We start from the raw sequence: 22,251 nt of genomic DNA, 5'->3' as shown, positions 1-22,251 counted from the left end.
CATGGTGATGAGCCACCTTGAACCATGAGCAAGGACAATGCCTTGCTGACGGCAAGATCAAGAACATCTGGACTTTGCACAACAGAATCAACAACCCACTCAGATTTCTACAGAGAAACTGCTGTTTAAGCCACTGTTACTTTAAGACTCTAATGTGATCAAACCTATCTCATTCAGCACAGCAACCACAAAGCATCGAATACACAGCAGGCATTTAATAAAGGATGACGTTGTTTGCCCTGCAACACGGTGTCTGCAAAGACCAACTTGGCTTTCTTGAAAGCTAAACAAATCTCCCTCTGAGAGTAACAAAAAGTTGCTGCCTTCTGGATGTAACCCAGAATGTGCCTTTGAAGCAGCTTGCGCCTTTGTTCTCAGAGCAGTAACTTGGTTGAGCCTTTTAATTATGCAGTAAGGAAGTTATGTTAGAATTAGCTGGGGAACTTTTGAGAAAAAACTAATTTCCTGCAATTATGCCAATGGTACTCTAGCAAATTAATTGGGATATTAAAAGAAAGTGCACTCTTATTCATAGGATACAGACTAATAAGGCTGGGGGCTTATTGGTTCTACAAATTACTTCCAATCTTTCATCATGGCCAGCCCTCAACAGAGTAGATGAGGAAATATCTGATGGAGAAATTAGATGAAATGGCTCTATAAAATTCCATTTCATGGCCCTCTTGTACAAAATTCAAAACTCTTCCGCATATTCCTGTCTTTTCAAAGGCAGGTTCTCTGTCATCTCTTCTCCTCCTCCATCTCCATCATAAGAATTATATAACGAATTGCATGCTGCAAATTTTCGCTCTCTTTTCTAAGAGACTTATAAAATACCCTTGGCCAATTTCTGTTGCCAGATTTCTTTTTTTCAAAAATCCTTATTTACCCATCATCCAATTTATTCTCTTCACCTTGCATCATAAATTCTTTCCTGATTGAGAGGAAACTTGCCTGTCACCTGCTGCTATTGATAATGCACACTGTAGCTCACAATTATAACCTTGCTCTCAACAGCCACTATTTTATATTATCCTGGCACAATCATTAAACGTGACCAGGAATTGAGCCACTAAAATGGAAATCTGATAACCTTCCTTAATGTTTAATTCTCAAAGGAACTGATCCATACTGGGAATCTCCCTTAGTGCAACTCTGATGACCAGCTTCATAGTGCAGGAAAGAGCAACCCATTACTCGATGTGATTTCTTTCTGGTTTTCAACTTGATTACCAGAAGCAGTGTTGGAATAAAGGGAATTTCCATATTTATTCAAAAACTCCCGTTTGTAAGTTGGTTGGGAAGATCTTTTTTAAACCTTCTCCTTTCCTACCTGCTCCTCTTCCTTCTCATCCTCCTTTCTTTCACCATGGATGCCCTCACCACCATAATCTCCATCGTTATTTTCAAATGGAGAGTTAAGCTCAGCTCATAAACTCCAAGCCCTGGGCCTTTGTGTCTTCTCCCTGGCACCAGTCCTACATAATCTCAAGGCAGCACTTTGGGGCCTAGGGTTGGGGTAGAGAGATGAGAGGAGTTATTATCCTGAGCCTTGAGAGACTTAAACCCACTCTGTCCTAAACCACACTGCGTTGCCACTTCACTTCTGTACAGGAAAGCCTCACTGGACTTAGACACAGGGCTGCCTTTCTGTGGCTCCTTTTCCTTCCAATGTCTTCACTGATGGTGCTTCTGTCTGTAAGAACGCATGCAGGATGTGAGGGAAAGACACTATATAGGGGCCTGGTCAGGGTGAATCTTTACAGAGGAGAGGTGTGTCAGGATGTTTGGGAAGTGTGAAAAGCCACATAACACCCATCATCACAGCTAATTCACAGTTCTACCCTCATCCCCAGAGGACATTCCTCCCACTATCCTCTTCCTTGAGTTTCTTAAAGCACAGAGTCATGGCCACTACCACCTGTTCCTCCTGATGGGTAGAGCTGCTGGCAAAGCCAGGCAAAGCAAAGCCGAGCAGCCCCCAGGAGGCCAGGGTTCCACAGCATCCTGGGCATTACTCCAAGCTTCAATTCTCTCAAAGGCACCTTCCATTCTGGCTTATTTGTATTTGGAAAATGTGGCTGCATCCTTCCACCACCCCTGCAAAAGAAAACACCTATAAAAGGAGAAGCTGGACCCACAGAGGACAGTAGAGGTGAGATTCAACTTGCACAGGCTTTAGCGGAAGAATCACAATCAGCAGGAAGCAGACTAGAAATAAAAGTGGATTCCCACCTCCCACTCACCCAAGTTAAACTTGAAAGGAGCTGGAAATGGCCACAGCTGGGCTGGCACAGCTCTGTCCTGGCAGTGCCCTTGGCCCTGGCACCCACAGGGTTTGCTCTGAGTCTTGCCTCAGGGTTTGGCTGGCCAGAAGGAGCCCCTTAACCACCATAAAACAACACACTCAAGTATGTTTTTAGTTACCATAATGTGTGCTTTGAACCTGACCGCTATGCTGAGAAAGACACAATTAGAATATGGGAAGGGACCTCAGAGAATTGTAAGCAAGGAAATTTTTCTGTGCTTCGGTTTCCACAGCTGAGATGGAGAATGGAGGTGAGTGGTTTCTAAGGTCCCACAGCAGGAGGGGGGGGAGAAGAAAGAGGAGCGGGGAAGAAGAAGGAGGAAGAGGAGGAGGAGGAAAAGGAAGAGGAGAAAGAGGAGGAGGAGGCAACCAGGCATGGTTAATCCCAGGAGGCAGAGGCAGATGGATGTTTGTGAACTTGAGGCCAACTTGGTCTACATAGCAAGTTCCAGGCCAGCCAAGGCTGCATTGTGAGACCCTATCTACAAGACAGAGATAGGGGAGAGAGAGAGGGAGGGAGGGAGGGAGGGAGAGAGAGTGCACTATAGCATGGCACATGTGGCTCCTCTTTTCAGTCTCATCATAGGAAACCTGGGCTTGGCCACAACACTTTGGTCAGTGAGACACTGGCAGGCATGATACTAGAGGCTGGAAGCATGCTTTTGCACTGGTGCTTTTCCTTCCTCACTGCACATGGAACTCTGTGATTATCTTGCCAATCTGCTGGACAAGGGATGTGGAGAAACTGATACATCCTGGCCTTCATGAGCTGAGCTCCCAGCCACTAACATGCAGATGCATGAGTGAGACCAGACAAGGGAAAAAGCACTGTGCAGCTGACTGCTAACACCAGAGAAGTGTGGGCAATGCCGTTAGCTAAATCAGCATTGTTTTAAGCCAGCACACTGATGGGTGTTTTGTTGAGGTGCAATGGCTGATACACTGGAGTATGACAGAAGGTCTGCTTTCCACCAGAGATGCACACAGACACCCACCAGCTGTGCTTTGGAATGATCAGTATAGAGTTCTTTCTACTATAGACCATTTACAGTAAGTCCATATCCAAGATGGAAATATTTCTACTATATGCTGCTTATAATCCATCCTGTTGAACACTTAGACAATTGTTCAATTATCTTGATGATTAGAATAAACTACATGTTATTTTTAAAACACCAAAATTCAAGGGTTTGACTCTATAAGAGACTTAATTTTCAGTTGTACGATAAGTAGTTACACAAAAGTAGTCCCAGATTTGAGGGAGAAATCTGTTCCATGCAGACCCAAGTTGATGTAAATTCTGTCGACTCTAACATGATGTCATCCTGAACACTGACAGACATTTCATTGGGGAGAACAAGAAAAGAGAATATGGCAAGTATACAGCCAAGTCACATGATGTGAATTCAGTCACATTCTGTTCATTAGAAGTGAAGCATGTGGGCACGTGCAACTGCAGTGAGGTGGGGAAATAAAGGACAGACAGGTCATGTACAGGTCTGTCATACCCCACACAGGGTTTAAAGACTATCACTTTATAGTTAGAGCTCCAACAGAGAACCAGGGGCTTAAGACTCATGGCATTTCAGGGATGAGAAAACAGAAATTGGGCAGATTCATCATGGATAAAGGAATCCCACTATCTTACACTTCATCTTTTCCTAGGTAAAAGTGGGGGCCAGGGGGCTGGAGAGATAGCTTAGCGGTTAAGAGTACTGACCGCTCTTGCAGAGGACCTGGGTTCGAGTCCCAGCACCCACATGGCAGCTACGAACTGTCCTTAACTCCAGTTCCAGAAGAATCCGAAGCCCTCTTCTGACCTCCGAGGCACTGCATGATATGGGTGCACTCACATACCTGCAGACAATGCACTCGTGCACATAAAATAAAAATAATAAATAAAATTTTTTTTAATTTTTTTAAAGTGGGGCCAGAAAGAGGCTTTGGATTCTGAGAATAGAAAGCAAGCTATCCAAGAAAATCTGCTGTGGGGAGGAGGCCACAGTGGAAAGGCTGGCTCTGCACGCCACACTCCAGAACCTGCTGACCATTCTGCAGAAGAGGCAGGTGAGACCAATGCTGGTTGTCGCCCAGGTTTCCCTCCAGCTGGCATCCTGGCCCTGAGCAGAGGCAGGCAAGTCCTTCGATGGCTATGAGTAGATAAGTTCCAGACTTTGTTCCTTTTCCTCATTACTAAATTCAAGGCGACAAGAAAGAAGAAATGTGCCTTTAAACACCCAGTAGAAAGAATATTTTTTAATATCAAAGACCACTACCCACAGAGAAATAATCAATTGGGGTGTGTTATGTAAGAAAAATCTTCCTCACAATTTGGGAAATTTGAAGGAAGATAATTGTATATTTCTCTATTATTTGATAAATAGATTAAGAACAAAACTGTAAATCATTGATAATAAATGTAATTAGCAAGATATCCACTACTGTTTTATTTTTACACTAAATAAGATGAGTGTTTAGAGAGTGTGCTGGTTAGTTTTTATTAACTTGACACACATTACTGTCACCTGGGAAGAAAGAACCTCAACTGAAGAATTTCCTCTATCAGGCTGGCCTATGGACATGTCTGTGGAGCATTTTCTTGATGGCCAATTGATGCAGAAGGGCCCATCCCACTGTGGGCAGTGCCCAGTGTGGGCAGGTGGGCCTCGGCTGTATAAGAAAAACAGCTGAGCAAGTCAAGGAATGCAACCCAGTCAACAGAATTCTATGATCTCTGCTTCAGTTCTGCTGCAGGTTCCTGTCTTGAGCTCCTGCTCTGTCTTCCCTTGATTATGGATTGTAACCTTTAAGCTAAATAAACCCTTTCCTCCTCCAAGTTGGTTTTGGTCAGTGTTTTATCACAGTAACATGAGACTAAACTAAAGCCAAAGGGTGACAGAAAATAAAAAGATGGAGACAAAAACAGGGTCAACATGGTTAGGGAGCTCACAGACCCAGAGGCTAACCTACTACTATTATTTTGCTAAATGGACATAGTATCAAACTTGCCTCTAAATTGATATCTCTGTACCCATAGGTTAACGCAGCTTCCAGGCCTCATCAGAGAAGTTTCTTTGTGCAGTGGATGGCAGGTATGCTGGATATCTTTAGTTGTCAACTTGACACAACCGGGGAACCTCAATTGGGGAATTTCTTTCATAGAACTGATCTGTGGCCTTGTCTGTAGGACATTTTCTTGATTTTTGAGTGATATGGGAGGGCCCAGGCCTCTGTGGGCAGTGCTAGCCCTGGGCAGGTGGTCCTGTATTGTATAAGAAAGCAGGCTGAGCACCAGCCAGGGAAGCAAGCAGTAAGCAGTGTTCCTCCGTGGTCTGTGCTCTAGGCTCCTGCCCTGAGTTCCTGTGTCAGCGTCCCTCGATGATGAACTATGCTGTAAGCCAAATAAATCCTTTCCTCCCCAAGTTGTTTTTGATCAGTGTTTTTATCAGAGCAATAAGGAAAAAACTAGAACAGATGGTAAGGCACAAGAATGTCTCCGGGACAGTTTAGAATTGCAAGTCTGGGGAATGGGAAGGATCCTGGAGATTCAGGCTGGGTTACAAGCTGAGATGTTGGAAAGTGACTCACCCTGCCAAGACTGGAGGGGTGCACACATCTGGGATGTGCTAGGATCCCTGTGACCCAAGGAAGTCTGGAAGCTAAGATCAAAACAAGTCTTAACAAAAACAACAAAAAATAATTGAAATTATTTACTGTATCTTATCAGATCATAATGTAATAAAATAGAAATTAACAAAGTATAGAATCACATGGAAATTGAAAAATATATTTTTGAATGATCACTTAGTCATTGAGGAAATTGGAGGCCAACACATTTAAAAATGCATAGAGTGAAATAAAAAATAGCTAGACTAACCAGAGAAAAAGAGAAAACCCAAATTAGTAAAATTACAAATTAAAGAGGGGGAAATTACAACAGATACCAATGAAGTCTGAAGAATCATTAGAGAGTATTTTAGAATGTTTCAATAATCTGAAAAAAATCTAGAAAAATTGATAAATTTCTAGAGATGTATGACCTACCAAAATTTAATCAAGAAGATATAAACCTCAACAGATCAATAACAAGCAACGAAATTAAAGTTCCCCCACTTCTGAGTTCTACCAGACCTTTAAAGAACTAACACTACCAAGGTTTGCTAGTGAAACTGTTCCATAAAATAGAAAGAAGGAACTCATTCTACAAACCCAGTATTACTTAACACTAGAACCAGAACATAATAAAAAAGACAACTATATGCTAGTTTCCTAGATGAAGACAGATGTAAAAATTTCAATGGAGGACTGGAGAGATAGCTCAGTAGTTAAGAGCACTGTCTGCTCTTGAAGAGGACCCAGGTTCAGGTCCCAGCACCCACATAGTAGCGAACAACTGTCCAGTTCCAGGACAAGCAATGTCATCTTCTAGCCTTCATTGGCATTGCACACACATGGTACACTTACATACATGCAGGCAAAATACTCATAGACATAAAAATAAATTTTTTTTTTAATTCTCAATGGGAAATTTGCTAAGTGAATTCAACAATACATTAAAGAGATCATACACCATGATCAAGCTGTTTCCTTCCAGGGATACAAGGATGGTTCAACATATGTAACATAGAGGCCAAAGTGGGGATGGGGAAGAGAGATTTTTAAAGTGCAATCAATACTAGACACATCACTGATCAGATCTACAGTCTAACCATTTAGAAATCTTGGGATGTATATTTCCTTCCAGGGATACAAGGATGGTTCAACATATACAAGTCAGTTTACATAGTATAGCACATAAACAAAATCAAGAACAAAATCTCATGATTGTCTAATAAATGTAGGAAAAAATCCTCTGAGAAAACTTAGCATCCTTTAATGATAAAAGTCCAAAGAAACCAGAATTAGAAGGAACATTCCTCAGCATAATAAAGATCATATACAACAAACTGATATCAAACATTATATTTAATGGGAAAAAAACTGAAAGCATTTCTTCTAAAATCAAAAGTGAAACCACTCTCTATTTTTTTAAGATTGTGTGTTTACCTGCATGTATGTACATGCAACTGTGGCCTGCCCGGTTCCCACAGAGGTGAGAAAAGGGCATCAGATCCCCCAGAACTGTAGTCATAGAGAGTTGTGTGTCACCATGTGGATGCCGGGAACTGAATTCAGGTGTTCAGCAAGGGCAGCAAGTGCTCTTAACCACTGAGCCATCTCTCTAGTCCTACTCTCACTACTGTTATTCAATACGTAGTTTGATATATTAGCTGGAGCAATAGGATAAAAGAAAAAATATAATACATATGGGAAAGAAAAAAAGCAAACTATCCATAATTGCAGAAGATAGACCAGTACTTACAAAACCCTAAAGACTGCACCAGAAAACCTTTAGATCTGATAAGCACCTTCAGCAAAGGAGTAGACCACAAAATCAACATACCAAAAATAAATAAATAAACCTATAGCTTTTCTATATTACAGTACTGAATTTACTGTGAAAGAAATTAGGGGAAAAGTATAATAACACCGATCAGAAGATGGCAGGTAACACCCACTACCAACAGCTAGAATGTTTGGGGAACAAACCAAGGACAGCTGAGTGCAGCTATCCTATGAGGTGAGTGACAGTAGAAAATCTAGTTTCAGCAGCAAAGAAAGAAAGAAAACATTAGAAAGTAGACCAGAAGGAGAGAAAGTTCAGAGTCCAGTCCATTCCAGAGGGCTCATCCCCAAGCAAAGAGTGCTCTCCTCTAGGAGTAGAGTAAGTGCAAATGCAGAGGTGCTTCCAGTGGCAGACAATCTGAGAGAGAGAGAGAGAGAGAGACAGAGAGACAGAGAGACAGAGACAGAGACAGAGAGAGGCTATGTCAGTAGGGGGAGGGGTAGAGGCCAAAGTGGGAGTGGGAAAGAGAGATTTTAAAGTGCAATCAATACTAGACACATCACTGATCAGATCTACAGTCTAACCGTTTAGAAATTTGGGGATGTACATTACCAACTAAGTGCCAGAAAAAAAATTTCCTTCTCTTCTCAGCACTGGGAACAGTGGCAAGGAGGCATTTTAAAGGGAGTCTGTGGCAGGCTCTAGAGGCAAAGTTTCCTCCTTGCATGGCCCACTCCATGAATCCAAGGTAAATGTCAAGGGCCTATACTCTGAGGCAGATCTGCAAACTACCCCAAGGTAGGGAGGAAAATTTGAGTCAGAACCACACAGTGTTCCACATAGTGGAAATCTGGTCAAATCCATGGACTGGAATGAGACTCAGTAGCTCCAAAAGGAACAAGCAGTGGCAAGTGCTTTAAAGTCTGAAGTCTAAGGCACAGTAGTAGAAAGCTTGTTGACAGCCCTACTGGTCAGTACCTAGAGACAGATCAGCCAACAAACCACATTCTCTCATCACAGGGCAAACAACACAAAGATCAACACAGGAAGCAAAAATCCACAAAGATTCTACTCTCATCAGAAGACAGCTACCCAAATAGCCAAAGAAGGAAGAGTGAGGGCACAGAGCGATTGTGCACCAGGGACCATGTAAGGTCTTGACTTCTGTGGTTAAATTCATCCTTAAGTATCTTATTTGCATAGCCATTATGAATAAAATTATTCTTGTGATTTTTCTGTTAGCAAATTCATTACTGGTATATAATAAAGTTACTTTTTATGTTGGTTTTGAGTCTTACAGCTCTAACATTTATTCCAGTATTGTCTGATGCTCCTCACCACTCAAGGAAACATTTGCATCATAGACACTTGGCAACCACTAGCCACTGAGGTTGATTTCAGTCTTAGTTTCTTTTCCTGTTGCTGTGATAAAAAGGTGACAAAAGCAACTTAGGGGAGAATGGGCTTTATTTTGGCTTCCAGTTCCAGGGGCGCACAGTCCATCGTGATGGGGAAGGCATGGTGGCAGGCAGGGAAGGCATGGAGCCAAAAGCAGGAGGCTGGCTGGTCATGCTGTGGCCACACTCAGGAAGCAGAAAATGAGCAGGAAGTGGGGCCAGGCTACAAAGGGTCAAGGCACATTCCCAGTGACCCATTTCCTTCAGAAAGGCTCTACCTCCTAAAGATTCCTCAACCTTCCCAAACAGTGCCACCAACTGGGGACCAGGTATTCAAGCATGTGAGCCTATGGGCAACATTTTACATTTAAACCATAACCACCACCATGCTCATAAAGTAGGGGCTTTGCTCTGTCTCTGTGGACTGTTGTAAATATCCCATGGAAGAAATGCAAATTCTGTCCTGTACTGGTAATTATTCCAAAATACAGTGGACTTCATTTCATGAGAATGTGAAAATAAGAAAAATTTAAGTAGATGAAAATTCTCATTCACTCTCAAGAAAAAAAGAATTTCATTCTTTTTTCTTTTTTTTTCTAATATCAATGACTCACTTGTCACAAACGCTGAGGTTAATGCTTTCCTTCTCTTGAGATTTTCAGGAGGAAAGTTAAAGAGGCAATAAAGCTGACTTGGAAAGCATGTGAATGAAGTGTCATGTAACCCTAGGGCAGGTGACAGATTGACTGCACATGCTACCACTCTATCCTGGGAGTCTAAAGTTTTTTTTCTGGATGCTCCAAGGGGAAAAAAATGGCTAAAGTTTAAAAACATACTCCTAGAAAAGAATAGCCTAAATTTTTCTTTTTCCTCTCACTATTCTGAAGGCAGCAAAATCCAAATGGCCATTCTTTTTCTATTTTATTATTTTTATTTTATGTATATGAATGTATTGCCTGCATGTATGTTAGTGCACTGGTGTCATGCAGTGCCCACAGAGGTCAGAAGAGAGGGTCCAATTCCTCTGGAACTGGAGTTACAGACGATTGTTAGCTGAGAATTGAACTCAGGTACTCTGCAAGAGCAACCAGTGCTCTTAATCACTGAGTCAACTCTCCCCAAATGGCCATTCTTGAATTCCTTCAACAGCACTTTTTTTAAATGTGTATGAGTGTTTTGCCTGCATATATTTTAAGTGCATGCAATGCCCATGGAAGCCAGAAGAGTGTGTCAGATCCCCTGAAACTGGAATTATGGACAGGTGTTCGCCACCATAAGGGTGCTGAGAACCAAACTTGGGTTCTCATAACTGCTGAGCCATTTTTCCAGCCCCCTTCAACAGCAATTTTGACCAGCATACTGGGGAGGAGAAAGTGATTAATAAGAATTTAGTAGAAGGCCTATTGTGTTCTGAGGCATTCACGTTAGCATTATTGAACCCTTGGGGTTACATTGTGTGTTAAGTGTCCTATTGATGAATAAACCCACTCCAAAATGTAATGGTTTAAAATAAACTCATGTATTTTGCCTATGAGGATGCACTTGGGGTGGATCTTGGTGGAAATAGCTCATCTCTATGCTATGAAGCATCAAAAAGACACTTGGGTGGGGCCAGAGGACCATCTTCCAAAATGGTACACTCACATACCTGGCAAGTTCTTGCTATCTGCCAGCTAGAAGCTCAAAAAGCTATGATCGAAGGGCCTTGGTTCTTCTCCACAGGGACTGCTCCACGAGTTATTTGAACTTCTTCACAACATAATGGCTAAATATTAGAAGAAAGTATTTCAGGGGTCAAGTCCTAGGAGGCAGTTGAAATAGTTCTATGATCTATCCTCAAAAGTCCCAGAACTTTATTTCTTCTACATTCTATGAGTCAGTCACCAAAGACTAACCCAGCTCAAGGGATAAGCAGTTAGACTTTCCTTCTCACCAGGTGTAGTAACAAAGATGTGGTACTCTCTTTATTTTATCATAGCAAAAGTCTCATAAATTCTTGTCCATAGATTTCCCTTCCATAGTTCTGAAAGCTTCTAGAGAGATGCTCAGCAGTTAAGAGCACTGGCTGCTCTTGCAAATGACCCAGGCTTGGATCCCAGCACCACGTGGTGGCTCATGACCATCTGTAACTCCAGTTCCAGGGAATCTGACATCCTCTTCTGCCTTCTACAGGCATTACGTCCATGCACTTACATACATGCACACAAACACAGAATAAAAACGAACCTTTTTGGTGTTCTTTGTTACTGACTTTGCTGTTTAAAATGTCCCCAAGTGCTGGTGAGGTGGCTCCTTGGGTAAAAGCACTTGCCCATGCAAGCAGGAGGACCTGAGTTCAACTCCCCTAAACCCTTACTGCACAAGTATCTGTAATCCCAGAAGCTCATGGGCCAGCTAACTTGGTATACACAGCAATAAAAAAAAAAAAAAACCTGTTTCAAACCAGGTAGAAAGTGGGGACTGATACCAGAGGTTAACTTCTGATCTCCACATGCATGCTATGACATGAATGCACTCCGTTCATACACGAGTGCATAGGAGGGCACATGTACACACCCCTCATAAATACACACAATGCAAAAATAAGTTAATTAATTAATTAAAAATGGCTTCTAAGCATAGTGCTTCAGGGCTATGAAAAGCTCTTAAACTCAGTCAGGTATGGTGACTCAAGCCTTTACCCCAGGACTCCCAGCACTCAGGAGGCAGAAGTGGGTGGATCTCTGTGAGATCGAGGCCAGTCTGATCTACACAGCAAGTTCTAAGTCAGCTGGGGCCACAGGGAGACCCTGTCTCAAACTAAGCTCAAGAAGGCAATGATGTGCCTTATGGAGAAAATATAAGTGTCTCAAATAATCTTGCTCCAGGCATGAATTATAGTTCTGTTAGCTGTGAGTTCAATGCTAATGAGTCAACAAAATGTATTAAGTGTGTTCAAACAGAATTCATATAAATAGAGGTTATGTACTGATGAAAACGGTGTGCCCAAAGGATGGGAAGGAGCTAACCCATATCTCCACCAAGAGCAACCATTCATTCAATATTTACTAATTCAGTGTTCACATACTTTATAGACTTCAACTACTGATTAACAATGAGAATCAACCATATGTTTTACTTCCTATTATTTGTTTCATTCCATCATAAAAAGTATCACGCTTGGGGCTGGAGAGATAGCTCAGGGGGGTTAAGAACACTGGCTGCTCTTGTAGAGAACCCAGGTTCAATTCCCAGCATCCACATGACAGCTAACAACTATCTATAACTCCAGTTCCAGGAGATCCAACACTTCTTCTGGCCTCCATGGGCATTGCATGGTGCACTTACATGTGTACAGGTAAAATACTCATACACACAAAATAAAAATAAATATATCAAAAAACACTTTTAAAAAATATTATGTATACATAGTGAGTTCCAGGACAGCTGGGGCTACAGGGAGACCCTGTCTCAAAAAAGGCAAAAAAAAATTTATATATATATAATGCTTGGGGCTGGAAAAATGGCTAAGCAATTAAGACCAATGGTTGTTCTTGCAGAAGACCCAGGTTCAAATCCCAGCACTCACATGGCAGCTAACAACTATCCATAACTCCAGTCCCAGGGGATCTGACAGCCTCTTCTGACCTCCGCGGGCACTGCATGACACGGGTGCACTTACCTGCATGTAGGCAATACACATAGAATAAAATAAATAAATAATTTTTTTAAGTTTAAAAAAAAAGTATTGTTCTTAAGGGCAGAAAACTGCAAGAACCAAATGCCATTAACTTCAGCAAATCTTTGCCTCGCAAAATCAGTAACAATGTAGTTATGCCTAGAAGTCCATAACGGCCTAGAATCGTGGCCAGATGGCCCAAGGTAGTTCACCTCTACATCCGACCATCATTAGGAAGTCACAGCATGTTACAAGAAAAGGCTCATCCTTCACAGTTAAAGATATTATAAGAAATCTATTCCAAAGGCACAATGTTCTCATAAAGCATCTATTTTCAGCCCAAACCTGGCTGCTCTCCCAGGTTTCCTCATCCTAAGAACACACCTTTGTTAACATGTCGCTCTGACCTGGAGTCTCCTCTACACCATATCAGACAAAAGAGATCCTTTCTCCAAACACAGCATTTGAGTTCAGACTCAGTATTCCCTCTGCATGCTCTGAGCCAAGGTCCCTGTAAGTCAGGGGTCCATTACAATTGCCATGCAGAGCTTGGCTAACAGTCCCATCCCCTAGTGTATCATCTTTTTCCCCAAGTGATGGCATCTTGTTTCGGCTACCACTGAAGTTAAAAGCACTGAATCAGATAATGCTAGCTAATATGGACAACTTCCACCACTTCTAGAACTTGGCCAGCACAAGAGATCCTAAGGTAAATACCCCCATCCATGGAAGGGCACAACCAAAGGAGTTGTGGCTCTACCCTCTGCAAGAAAAGAATTTAGACTCTCCAGGCTGGTCCATATATACTGGCCCACATATGGCCAGCAGGTAGCCTGGCTGAAGTGTTCTTCCCTAAAAGGTTTAACTTCTCAAACAATGTTTCTTCTGAATGTATTTCTGTTCCCTGTATGGTTCAAGTTGGCCCCAGCATCCACTGTACCATATAAAACTGAGAAAAGTTTTCAGCGAACTGCTAAATCAGGTGGGCACCTTCCAGTCTATGCACTCAGTGGCTTAGCTGCCGTTGCCCTCCTCCGGCAAACCCTCCCATCTCTTTGCTTCTGAACTTCTCCTTCCTCTCTTTCTCTGTCCCACTCATCTCTGGTGCCTTGGCTTGTTCTACTTCTCCAGATCACTCTTGGAATCCCCAATACCTGAACCTCAGCCCTTCCCCACCCCACTATACGCACAGTCAATCAACCTCGTCCCCAAGTGTGGCTTCACCTAGCATGTATTAATAAGCCCCAAGTTTATCCGAGCAGCTCAGACTTTTTTGATCTTTATAAATATAATATTTATATAACACTGTATCTGGGTTCTTTATACATGCTAAATTCATTTGGACCTCCCAGGAACATGAAATGGTATGGCCATTTTGCATATATAGAAAATAAGGGGCTCAGGCATGGTGGCACATGTCTGTAATCCCAGTACTTACAAGGCCAAAGCAAGAGTTAAGGCCAGCCTGGGGTACATAGTGATAGGGAGCTCAAGACTTAGAAAAAAGGAAAAGTGAAGAAAAGAAAACTAAGGGTTACAGACAGGCTATGTAACCTCGCCAGGCTGACACAGAAGCTAGTCATACGGGCTCCGGAAGCCACTACTTAACCTTGCCTCAGTTTACTTGCATACTAAAATTCTTGTTAAGTGTCTTATGAAACTCAACTTGTCCCCCTCAAATCTAGCTTTCCTTCTATGCTTGAATAATGTCACCATCACCCCACAATCATTCTGTTGCTCCCTTACTCACATGCTGAAACCACCACCAAATCCAATCCCTCCACCAAGTTCTCATAAATATGACTCGCTTTATTCCACTGTGTACAGTCTCTTGCCTGGATTTTTTCAAGATCTTCCTAATGGACCTTTCACATGCCCTCAGCACTGCCCGCCACTTTCTATTGCAGCAACTTTGCAACTCAGATCTGGTCATATCACATCCTACTTACAGTTTCCCACTCCCCAGGGAAGCAAGGGTGTGATCTTCCCTGCAGCCTCTGTCCTGTCCTTCCTCTTTACTTCCTCACATGTGTACCACTCTCCCCTGTACCTGCCTTCTCCCCAAATCTCACCACTTACTTCATGTTTTCTCATACTCCAAAACATCCCCTGGAGTTCAGCTTGCCTTCCCTGTCAATAAACTGTTGATTTCCTCATAGGTTATGTATCATCAGTCTTATTAGAATATAAGATCCATGACAGCAGAAGCACTTTCTGTCGTGTTTGCCATGTCCCAGAACCTGTCACCATGCTCTGAAGTGTATTTTTCAATGAGTGTGTGAAGTATATTTTTCAATGTGGTGTGGTACCACAGTGAGAACAGCTTAAACACCAGATGGAAAAGCTGACCCTGATCAAAAGCTGACCCTGACTTGGCAGCCAATCAGGAACCATGGTGGTGCTCTGAACAGAAGGTGAAAATTAATTTGACAGTGCTAGATTGCATGAGGTGGGTAAGCAGTTAATTCACTCATGCATGGGTCAGAGTGTGGACTGGCAGCCTGGTATGGAGAAGGACGTGGGTAAAATCAAAGAATCCTGCAAAGGAAAAATCTACATGACATGGTCACTCGAGTTACTGACCAGTTGGAAAGTGGTGAGCTTGATTCTGCTGTTTAGTAGAGGTGGCTCTGTAGTTGATGGCCATGATTTAGTTACATGAAAATGAAAGAGTAGAATAGGACTGAGGAGGGAAGGATTGTGGAAGAGTGCTTAAACACCCTTACTCCTCAGAACATGCAAATCAGTAAGATAATTACATTTTCAATAAATAAATACAGTTCTTAGAAGGCATCAATTGAGGACTGGTTCTAGGATCTCTCTTTTGATATCAAAATCTTGTAATTTTCATATGTTAATCATACCAAATAATGTGTTCCATTATATGTTCATACAAGCATATAACATACTTTGATCATACTCACCTTCTAATACCCTCTCTCAGTCTCCCTTCCTTCCTCCTGAATCCTTGTCCTCTCGTAGTTCCCCTTCTACTTTCATAGCTTTTTTAAGATAGAGGTTTGTGTGTTTATTTGTTGTTGTTTTTTGAGACAAGGTCTTTTTTAAGATTTTATTTATTTTTATTTTATGTGTATGAGTGCTTTGTGTGCAGGTAAGTGTACCTATGCATGCAATGCCTGTGGAGGCCAGCAGAGGGCATTAGATCCCCTGGAACGGGAGTTAAGGATGGTTGTTAGCAGTCATGTGGGTGCTGGCAACTGCACCCTGGTCCTCTGTAAGAGTACCCAGTGCTCTTAACCACATAGCCATCTCTCCAGCCCTGCATGTCTTCTTTTCTTCTAGATTATATATATGAGAGAAAATATGCCATATTTGTCTAAGTCTGGCTTATATTACTTAACATGATCTCTAGCTCCATCTGTTTCCCTGAAAGCAACATGATTTCATTCTCTTTTTTTTTTTTTTTTTTTTTAAATAATACTCAATTTTTTTTATATACTACTTTTTTTTTTTTTGTTTATCCCCTTTTTAAAACTTTTTTTTTTTTTTTTTTTTAAATAATACTCAATTTTTTTTATATACTACTTTTTTTTTTTTTGTTTATCCCCTTTTTAAAACTTTTTTTTTTTTTTTTTTTTTGCTAAATAATACTCAATTGTGTATATATACTACATTTGTTTTATCTGTTCATCCACTGATGAACACTGTATTCGTTACTTTTTGTTGTTGTGATAGAACACCATGATCAAAAGCAACTTATGGAAGAGTTTATTAAGGCCTCCAGAAGGAGAGTCCCTGATGGTGGGGGAGTTGTGGCAGCAGGTGACCGGAGCAGGAAGCTGAGAGCTCACATCTTCAACCAAAAACATGAAGCAGAAAGGGCAAACTAGACGTAAGGTAAAGTTATGAACTCTCAAAGCCTGCCCACAGTGATGTACTTCCTCTAGTGAGGCTCTGCATCCTAAAGGGTCTGTAACCTCTCCAAACAGTGCCACCAATTGGGGACCAACTATTCAAAGACATGCTCCTATGGGGGACATTTAAACTACCAGGTACCTCATCTGAATCCATAACTTGGTTATTGTGAACAGTACCATAATGAACATGGGTGTGCAGATATCTCTATTGTATGCTGCCATTGATTCCTTTAAATGTAATATAGCTATACTAAGAAGTGATATAAATGGATCATACGATGGTTCTATTTCAGTTTTCTGAGACATCTCCAGAGCGACTAGACTAATTTACATTCCCACCAACAATATATAAAGGTTTCTTTTTCTCAATATCTTTGCCAACATTTTCTTTGGTTTCTTAGTGATAGCTAATATGTGCCCTCATTAACCAACTGTACAGTGTTTATTTATTCAAGCCTCCATGTAGCAGCCTTTTTTTCTGGTTGTCTGTGGGCACTTAATTTTTTTCAGTTCTTTATATGTTCTGGATATTAACTCTTGTTAGATGACAGCTAATAAAGGCAGCAGCTCTTCCATTCTATAAGCTGTTTCTTGTTTCCTTTTGCTCTGCAGAAACTCTCTTTTAACCTGATGCAATTCCATCTGGTAATTTGTGTTATTTCCTGAGCTATCAGACCTATTCAGAATAAAGATGGAGCTTATGCTTATATCTTGAAAGACACAAAAAATGGTACAGGTTCAAGTTCCTTATTCCAAGTAAGGTAGAGTTTGTTCATAATCTATACACATCTTCCCATAAACTTTAAGTCATTTATCACACCTACTACAATGTAAATGTTGTGCAAATAGTTGTTGCTATACCATTTAAGGAATAATGGCAAGAAAAAATTTATGGTCAGTACAAATGCCATTTTTCTCTGAATATTTTTGATCAGAAGTTGCTTGAATATACAAGTGTGAAATGCGTGGATACAGAGAGCCAACTGTAAGATCAATTAAGACAAGAGCAGATAAACAAAAACTTACATTTCTATAGAAGGCTCTCACTCTTCCCCATCGAATGATAGAAAGAACTCCATCTGTTGCTACTTAAAAGCAGGTCAACATGATAGTAATAAAAGCCTTCTGGGTACTATTGGAAAAGGAAGGGGGTCATAGGAAGGGAGGAGGGGGACAAGTGAGGGTAATAGGGGGTGAATATGACAAAAAGTCATAATAAAACCCATTATTCCATGCAAGTATTAGATACTAATAAAGTCTGTCTTTGGAAAGCCTTTCTGCTCTTGTCATACCCTCTTCTCATCAACAAACCACCATGTTTTATATGTGAAACTAAAGTTTCCTAAACTCCTTATATTTTCTAAAACATCCATCTAAGCTCATGGAAAAAAAACTTCATAAAGCAGGAGAGAAGTGTTCAAGGTGTTCTCTGATAATAGAGACAGGCATTATCAAACAATTTGATTGTGATTACAAATACATAATAACAATTAAAGTTACTGATCTTAGTGGTGTACTTTACATGTTATTTTTTGCTTTTAACACAGTGGTCTCCGTCACACACATCTAACAAAGGAATAGAATGTGTGAAGTGCCCCACAGATAAGATGCCTCCACATTCCTTAAGTTTTGAGGGTTTCTCTCCCCATTAAGTACACATGGAGAACTTCAACTTATAGCTATAAGTGAAATAAATGTTTGTATAAAAAATTGTCAGCCCACATTTCTCAGTGCTGGCCTTTTGTATTGAACTTCCACCTCATGTTAGTTGAATAAAATGGCACTCAACACCACACTTGACAGAAGTATTTTGGGTGCATCATATAATTTCTCAGCCAACAAAGCTCCATCTGAATTGAACACATTAGAAGTTTTCTTTAAGATGCGGCAATGTTCCATGCAAATCTGCACGTGAATTCATAGCCCCTTCCCAAGCTGTGAACTGGCTTGAAAAAGCAAATCAAAACTGGGCCCCATTAACCAACCTCAGAGCATTTATTTATCCCATCCTCCATGTGGTGGCCAGCTTTCCATGTTTGTGTTAATGTCCCTCTTATCTTAAAAATCAAGGTTTATTTGGACCAACTTTTAATAAGGTCAGTGGTTAGATCAACAAAAGAATGGTATCTGGTCTTGAAGCGAACAGAGAAAACTCTAAGCAAAATGCAATTAACGACAAAGCAATAATGCACTCAAATCGAGAGGAAATGGTTTGAATAAAAACAAATGACTTGAATTTTTAAAAAATAAACCACTTTCAAAGTACACAAATGCAATTTCCCAGTTTTATTTACTTTGGTCATGTTATTTTCTATTTGCAGATAAGCCAACTAGGGTCTGAGGGCTGATTTCATCATTGGAGTGAGCAACAGAGGAGCACCAAGTCACAGTACCTGCCATGGCAGGAATAGCCTCCATCAGTGCCCATTAGGTTCAGCTTTGTAACTATCAGAAATCACTATCTTGCGTACTTCTTACCTTCATCAACACTAACTTCATCCTTGCAACAAGCCCATGATACTGGTATCTCTGTGGCCACTTTACACACGAAATGAGACTTCAAAACTTTGGGTTGTCAGAAAGATTGGGTCACAAGCCAGCAGGGGTGCAAGAAATCACATGAACTCAGGCCATCTGACCTCACAACCATTCTCCACACACACCAATATGATAAACAGTGATCAAGATGTTTGAACTTCCTATTGTTTGCCCAGGGCAAGAGGCTTCATATCCTACACTCCTCTTCCAAACCAAAGGGTAGAGTCACAGCTCTACATTTTGCAATAATAAAATAAACTCTACCCACTAACCTCTAAAGAAGGCTCAAAAGAAAACACCTAGAATCCTTCTATCAGCAGTATTGGCCATAGATCTCATGCACTGAATATTTCATACTTTTAAAATTTCTTAAAAGGTCATTTCCCTTCCTGACTCACCTGCCATGAGTGACCACCACCTTCTGGTTGTGGCTGTAACTAACACAAGCTATGGGTCTGGGATCTGACTGACCTTCCTGAGCTAGGTCACCTTGGTAGCCTTTCCCAAAATCCCATGGTCTGGCAGGTAGCACCAAAATGAACCCATAAAATCTACGACCTGACTTGTTCTGTAACAACAGAAAGCTTCTTCCTACCAGACTAGAATAGATACTATCTATGGATTATTCATTTACTCTCTTCATTAGTATAGACATTGAGTACAGACAATACTAGGTGACAGACATTGTCCTAGGACTCGGTTAATAATTTTGCATAATGCATAGTGATCAGAAAACAAATGCTCTAAAGCATGCTAAGGACAATGGTGAAAAAGAATGGGGTCTATGGGGGCACATCTAATTCAGATTCAGGACACAGTTCCCTTATCTGTGAATGACAGGAAGTCTTGACTATGTGCTGGGCACATTCTCTGTCTTTCCTTTCAGCTTCTTAGTGTCTTTTTAGGGTGCTGAGGACACAAACACATATAGAAATTTATGATGGAACCTGAGCTTTAATGCCTGTATGTACCTTTTTGCTGGTCCTTTAATAGTTCTTTGAGCCTGTAATAACATTTTGGTTCTCTAATCATACTTTAAATACAGCCAACCAAGACAAAGACAAAGACAGACAAGAGAAGCAATCAGACAGCTAAGTAGAAGATGTGATACTGCAGAAAGTGGATAGACAAAAGAAAGCTTCACCTTTCTCCAATTGTTGCTGAAGACCAGGCCTGGATAGTCGACCAGTGTCCTCTAGGCATGAAGGATATACAATTCTATTAAGTCCCAGAGCTTTCAAAAGTATCAAACCTATCTTCTGCCCATGGATTTATCTTTGCTTCATAGTTTTAATACTAAAAGCAATAGCAAATAATTTTAATCTGGTTAATTATTGAAAACATCTTCATTTTTCATAAGCCACTGAAGAGTCTTTTCTAAACTTTCTATTACCTCTCCAAACTGGGGAAACACTTGTGGGTTGACTTCAACTGGCTCTGAATGACAAGCTGAGAAAAAAAAAAAAAAAACAGAAAAGAGAAGTGGTAAAATCCATGCAATTAAATCAGAAGATTGCCTAGGAGGAGTTATACTGGACACTGGACAAGGGAGATATGAGAGGACAGCTTAAAGTGGGGATACCTGTAGCATCAGGGACTGAGCCTTGAGACTAGCAAGGCCTTGAGGCTACTTAACCCATGGGTTACTGTCTGGGGAGATCAGAAACAAAGCAGTAACCTCTATTCATCCAGACCTACAGTGTGCCCAGTGTACATCAAGGCCTCCATGCTGTACCTCAGGAAGTTTGGTAGAGTCTACCTAGGATCCCTCACCCTAGCAAGAGCAGCCTGCTGAATTAAAGCTCCCTAACTGCGAACATTCATGCTTGCCTCTTCACAGCTCCATCAACAGGGTGGAGCACCTTGGAGTACCAGGTAAATTCTCACTAGCTAACCCATAATCTAGAAGACAAGTTCCCTGTACCCAGAATAGAATTCGATTCTTGAAAAGACAACTTCCTTTTAAAAACACCTACTCTGTAGAGTAGATCTCTAAAGACTGCCTATGTGCTCAGATAAAGTCCATAGCCAGCGTGTCCCTCAAATATGGGCACATGTGGTATCCAACCTGAAAGAGCTCACAATTGCTTTGTTTCAACCTTGGCAGCCCTGCTGTTTGGCTCCCACATTCAAAGGGATGATGTATTTCCCCATATTTATTATTTGCACTGACTACTGAGGAAAGAAGCAGAGCAGCAGGCGATGTGTCTCAGTGTTCCTGCCAGGAATAACACAGAGGCCTTGCACCAGTGCCTCATTAGCTTATGGAAAACAGTTCCCCAAGGAAACTGCTGGGTGTAAATAAATTTAAAACATTTCAGCCTTTTCGAGGCCTGCAGATGCCAGACTTGTAAACCCCAGTGGTGGCTCAAGAACGCTGTAACATTCTGTTGCACGTCTCATAAATTTAGCATAAGTTCTATAGCTGTTTATTAGCAAAATAATGTGATATCATGGGCAGATTTTCTTAATGTAATATGCATTACTTTGTTATACCTATAAAGCAAAAGTTATTTCATGGTATAAATTCAGTATAAAGGAACAGGATAGTTCTAGAGACAGCCATGCATGTGCCTTTCTAACTCAAGGCTCAGCATAGACATCCTCAGTAGACGCTTCACTATGACCTACAACACCAGCAAAATCTGAACAGCTCCATATGTTAACCTTGCCTTAGACATGATGCTACAGAATTGTGCATGAGAGAAATGGGATCATTTAAACAAAACCTCTAATTGAATACTCTTCTGTTAACTGTTAACTGTTAACAAGTCACACAAAAAAAGTAGGATATGGGAATTGGAAATCGCAGACAAGTGTAGTCTAATTCCCTAATTTTACAGCCAAGAATTCGGAGACACAGAGAAGCAAAGTGATTTACCTGAGCCTCCCCACTACAGATTGATGGCAGACTTGGACGGAAAGCCTGAGATTCTGTGCCCACAGCTCATGAGACTAATAGGGTCAGAGCTGCCCAGCACCGAGACCCCTGCTTAACCAGCCATGACTTAAGTATTTAAACTTTAGCCAGGACTGTCCCTGCAGTCTTTACATGATTTCTGCTATCCCAAGGAGCTGACTAAACC

The sequence above is a fragment of the Nannospalax galili genome, unplaced genomic scaffold (assembly GCF_000622305.1).
Source record: "Nannospalax galili isolate Female #2095 unplaced genomic scaffold, S.galili_v1.0 scaffold183, whole genome shotgun sequence".
In the NCBI taxonomy this organism is placed as follows: Eukaryota; Metazoa; Chordata; class Mammalia; order Rodentia; family Spalacidae; genus Nannospalax; species Nannospalax galili.
The sequence above is the reverse complement of the archived record's forward strand: the minus strand, read 5'-3'. Positions refer to the sequence as shown.